Here is a 6,000-nt window from a genome sequence, read left to right as displayed (position 1 = left end):
AAGATCATTCGAGGAAGATAGCCTCGTATTTTGGCGGTCACTGCACAGACTCTGTCTTTATGGTGCCTGAATAAAAAGCAGGAGGTTTCATATTTAAATTTTTTATCTTTGGCTAGTCCTTCTATAGAGCTTTGGGATGAATTCACTCCGAAGGCAAAATTTTCTAAATTACCAGGGTGACTCTGAAGCTGACTTTGTTTTGCTTTTGGTTTATTCCTAAACGTAACAGAATCCCAAGTGTTAATCTCCGGCTGATATCTAACCATCCTCTTTCACTATGCTGTCCTAGTGGGGATTTATGACTGGGTGATGAGCCACCACGTCTCTCTGAACCCCGATGAGGACATGGATAACATCATCAACTCATCACTGAACCATCCTCATCAACCCGGCTTTAATCACCCCCAAGACTGATAACCATCGGAGGCTGTTAATTCCCAGCAAATTATCTAATCCACATGTTGTCCCATCTGTGTAAACCCAGCCCATAAGGATCATAAAACAAATAAGCATGAAATGGCTTATAGTTTCGAATCTCCTCTCACCTAGATAGGCCAGGCTGTTTGATTTCAGCCACTATCGTGGCTCCCACCTCCTTCCAAGGGGGAATGGGCAGCATGGGTTCCTATGTGGGCCTGCTCCATGCTGTTTCTAGGACGGAGGCCACACACACACCCCTGCCTGTCCCTCCTGCTCTCCCTCCCATATCCCAAATGAAGCTAAGGCTTCATTTCACTGATACGTTAATCACTGAAATAGCCTTGTCCTGCAAGACACAGGCATGGTGAATTAAGATGCTGGATGATTTGCAAAACGAAAAGCAAGCTGTCCCTTGAAAAACAGGGGGCTGGTAGGAATTTGTAATGATGAGAGGCAGGCAGAGAGGGGAGACAGAAAAGGAGGCCGGCGGCTCTAGGGGATGTAAGGAATGATAAAATTAGACTGCGTTGTCTAGACATAAGCATAGGGTTACCGAGAGGTTTCGCGTGTGTGTGTGTGAATAGGACTGAGCAAGGAGTAGGGCCAAATGGCCTCTAAATCCCTTTTTGCCTCTGAAATTCTTCAAAGCTGTGTCTAAAAGCCTATAATTCTAAAATTCTGTAATTCATAGATCTGATACTTCTCTAACAGACACTCTCTGATTCTAAGGTTCTGTGATTCTAAGAGTTTATAATCCAGTGAGTCTGTAATTATAAACTGCTATGATTCTCTAATTCCAGACACTATGGTTCTCTAATTCTACCATTCCATGATGCTAATATCCTGTGATTCTAAGATTCTATCAGTGTTTCCTTAATTTAATACTCCACCATTCTCAAGTTCTGTGATTGAAAGAGGTCATGATTCTGTATTTCCAAAAAGTTATTATTTTATATTTATAATGCTCTACAATTCTAGTATTCTAGAACTCTGATTTCATAATCCTAAAATTCTAGAATTCTAATGTTTTATGCTACTAAAAATCTAAAGCATTTATATGATTTTGTAAATCAATTTTTCAAGAATTCCAACAATCTAAGATTCTAACATACTGGGTTTGTAAGATCCTACAATATAAAATTATTTTAATTCAATGTTCTATATTTTGAAGATTAAATCTCAAGAAGTCTTAGTTCTGAAACATTAATATTATATGCAATCATGATTCCAACATGTCTCCTATTTTATGATATCATCATTACAAATACAAAGTCATTTTATCTACAAAATGCAGAAATTAAGCTGCAAGTGACGAAGAATCAAGGGACCTCCACAGCTATCCCCCAATCAGATTGGAGCACATCCCAGGGCCGTGGATTCTTCCTCAGTGGCAAAGGAGACCTGAAGACAGCTGCTTTACCCAGCCAGGGCTCCCGGAGCTGCCTGGGAAGACAAAGGCAAGGAAGATGGGGGCCTGGCCAGGGTCAGGCCGAGGAGTTGGCCCCATGCCTCCAGGAGGCCCCTCCTCAAAAGCCAGGTTTCCAAACATCTGCCAGCATTCGGGTCCCGATTGCTGTCCTTTAAAAGTATCCCTCTCCTTTTCTTGTTCCCCATCAAGGGCTCCCATGACAATCATTTCAAGCAGCTAATGAGTTTCAGATGGGCTTTGGGAGCCAGGGACGGATGGACGCTCAGAGAGGAGGGTTCTTAGGCTGAGTTCTGTGGGCAGGGGGAGGGGTGGGGGTCAGCAAGGAGAATCTTTTGTAGCTGAAGTATTAGGAGCCACCCACCCCTCCCAGGCCTGGGGACAGAACCTGGAAAGGAGCCGGAGCCATGATCATGCTGCTTGCTCCTTCCTGCTCGCCCATGTTTGCTCGCTGTCTATATAGAGATCCACACTCCCTTTCTAACGCCTCACCCACTGTTTTGAACTTTGATGAAATAAAGACCCAGAAGCATTATAGGAAACATTGAGGCCTTCTTGAGGCCAAGATGTGATTACTCACCTGCTAATAGAAGGGTCTTTGCAAAAGACAGAAATCGTCCTTGTTGAAATTCCATCGTCTGTGATTCTCTCCCCTTCCAGATTCACGGGAGTACATCCAGAGGCTGCTGTCAGCTCTCATGGGCGGGGTTGGCTGTGGGGTCCCTGGGGATGCCGACTCCTGGGCCCTCTGGCACCACACGGGAGCAGCTCAGCAATCCTGCCGTTCCCCGTGCTGGACTGCTCCCTCCCTTTGGCCCAGAGCTCTGAGGGGGGTGACAGTGGCCCCAAAGAGCTTTCTCCCTCCTGTGCCGGGGGTGAGGAGAGGCCAGGGGCTCAGGAGAGGCTTCCCAGCCTTCATTTCCATAGCATTCAGAGAGCCCAAGGAGCAGCCCGTGCCCAGAACCTGGCCAGGATTATACAGTGGGTTCTGCAGCATTCTCACTCCCTGGCTGCCCGAGAACTTCTGTTGCTTTCAAGGTCTAATTTAGGGATTCACTTAAATGAGCAGAACATTGAGAAAGACACACCAATGCATTTCAGAGGTGATGCATTAGTGTGTCTTTCTCAATGTTCTACTTATTTGTGGAGCAGGGTTGTGGAGCGTGTGGAGTTTCACACGCTCCACAACCCAGCGAGGCCATTCCCTACCAGGAATGTAGGGGGACGTTCTGCAACAGGATGTGTATAGTTTAGGGTTTGGAGGGGGGTCTCTCCTGGCAAGAGAGACCAAACCTTATAATTAAATAACTCTCCGTTTCCTTTAAGATATCAACAACAACCACCACGTTCTCCCCAGTTGCCTAAACAGGACAAGTCCCCGGTTAAGCAGTTCCTGGTGGTCTGTGCTCACACATGTGCAGAGAGAGAAAAAAATCTGCCTGCAAGCTGGCCTCCCTGGCTTCCCAGCAGCGGGCCACCTCCCTGCCCCGCCGCCGGCCCCTCCCCCGTTCGCAATTAGGGGTAATCTTTTGTTGCCTGGAAAGTGTAAAAATCGCCGGCTTTTCTTTTGCATGCATAATATCCATTTCCCCTCCAAGTGCGTTATTTGGTTTGGGAATTACATCTATTTACAAGAGTAGATGTTGCACAAAGGTTGTGTTTATGTGGAAAATTATATCGGTGACACGGGCTGATTGGCATGTGGAGGCTGGGAGAGCAGGCCTTCTCATCAGCTTGGAATAACAAAATGATTGTATTTTCAGCAAAGCTAATTGATCACATACCTCGCTGGGCTATCTGTTTACTCAAAGGCCATCCAGGCCCTGGGAAGGTAGAGAGAAGAGAGCCCGGGGCCGTGGTCACTACCAGGCCGAGCCAGCCAAGGGCTAGGGGTGTGAGGCAGAGACAAGGGGCCTGGACAGGTCCTCAGGTGGTGAGGTTGGGCAGGGAGATGGGCTGACTGTTCTCTCCGGGGAAACCAGGCCCGGATTTCACACTGGTGACTGTGTCCTTTCTCCAGACCCCAGAAGTCAGTATGGGGCAGCGCAGGTATGGGGAAGGGCTGGTTGGAGTAGGATCTGGAGCCACTGAAAAGAAAAGACAAGTAAATTCCCTTCTCTCATCCATTTGAAAAATAATGGGCTTTAAGCTGGTGCTGAGCTGGCTGCACAGGGCTCCTGGGAGTGAAAGCTCTGGAAACCTGTCTCCATGCGTCTGTCTTGACCGAGGGACTCTGTCTTTGCTCTTCTCTGGGGAGCTCTAGATCAGGGGCCAGGACTGGGATGAGGAGGATGCATGGGAGAGAGGGACGTTATGGGGTGGGGGATGCCGTTAGGCAGTACATTCAGCTTCCAAATCTGCAGACAGAGAAACCTGAACCCAACCCTCTCTGACACCCTGCCGGAACAGATCTTGCTCCTGCCTTTGGAGAAGGAGGTGCTTATCTTTAGGTTTATGACCAAAATTCCTGGCCCCAGGCTGACTGAGCCTGTGAGAGGTCTCCTAAGAAGATATTACCTCCCTTTAATTGACCCACACTGGCCAGGCCTCTTGGACCAAACAGCTGAAGTCACCTAAAAAAAGCCCAGAGTTAGAATTGTATTTTCTCCCCAGGGTTAAAACTTCAGTTATGTGGGGGCAGAAAACAAAGCAGTTGGATATAGTTAAGCAAGTATTTGAATTGAAAATGGCCAGTTATTTGAGAAACGACTTGTCCGCAAATCACCAAGAAACATTAATTTACCAGTCACTTTGCAAACATGAAGTTCCTTTGAAAACTACTGGTTAAAAACAATCTGATATCCCTCTCCTATTTTATGAAGATGGCTGGTTATTTTGCAGACTTCCAGTTGGAGTTAGTCATGCTACTAGTTACTCTTTACAAACAACTTGGCGCAAGCTTCAGCTCCTGGTTTCTCAGGTTAGAACTATGATTTGGTCTTTCTTCCCATTGCTGATCAAATTCAGATTTAGTTAACTTTTCCTAAAGCAAAGATTAAGAAATAGTTGGGGGCAATCAATAATGATCCTTCACTGATTTCCTGAAGCAAATCCTAAAATCCTCAGAGACTATTCAACCCAACAGCCTTATTTTACAAATGGGGAAACTGAGGCCTAGAATATTCTAGTCTTTGCGATCCCTGCTGGTGACATCTGAGCCAGGTTTAAGTATTACTTGCGTGTACTTGGATCAAGTGATGCTAAGTAAACTTCAGGTGCCTTTTCTCTAAGCTCAGTCATGAGGTTTTTCACCTCTACCCAGGTCTGAGTCACACACGTCCGAATTTGGAATATTTTAGATATTGTTGTAATAACCTTCTGGTAACACTGTGTATGTGTGTTTGTGTATGTGTGTGTTTGTCCACCAGGCATTTCAAAATCTCTGGCCCTTCTGAAAGACAGGCAAGTTTATTAATGCAGAGCTCTCCGAATTGTTTTATAATTGGAAACATTTTGCAATGAAAGAACATTAATAAAACCTGAATCCAAATCAAACTTCTCTGTGTATGTTATTTTTACTCTGCAGTCAAAAGCTTTTATTAGATTTAAAACTTTCACTGTGCTTATCTCTGGCTGTATAATGTTCTACAATAAGAAAAAAGGTCCAATGACTCTGAAGTCTGGCAAAATAATATACTTTCTTGGATGTCTCTGTGTGTTGCCAATTAGCTTTGCCGTGAACATAGGCCCCCATCCATCACCCGCCTCTGGGTGGCTGTAACAGAGACCTAATTTGTTTCATATGCCCTGCGCTCTCTGAGCCATTCACCAGTGCCTCCAACCTGCTGAGGAGCAGCTTGGCTGGAGAAGAGATGAATGACAAGAAAAACCCAAGAGGAGACAGAGAGACCCCTTATCAGAAATGGGCCCTGCTCTACTCATTCAGTGGGAAAATCCCAGCCCTTCATGCCTCCAATTCCTTCCACCCGCCTCCCACCCCACCCCTCTTTCTCTTTCTCCTCCTCTTCTCCCCTTTCATGACCTAAAAGACCCAGGACTCACAGAAGGCGAGGCCTTGAGTGGAGAGTGGAAAACTTAGCCTTGTCTTCCAACTTCCAAGGGCTGGCTGCGGTCCTCTCCCTTCTCTGCCGGGTTCCCACTCCCTCCCACCTACTCCTTTTACAAGCCCAACGTTTAAACCTCCAGTTCCCTAG

Source organism: Rhinopithecus bieti, unplaced genomic scaffold (assembly GCF_001698545.2).
Source record: "Rhinopithecus bieti isolate Rb0 unplaced genomic scaffold, ASM169854v2 scaffold_6776, whole genome shotgun sequence".
NCBI lineage: Eukaryota > Metazoa > Chordata > Mammalia > Primates > Cercopithecidae > Rhinopithecus > Rhinopithecus bieti.
This window is presented reverse-complemented; position numbering follows the sequence as displayed.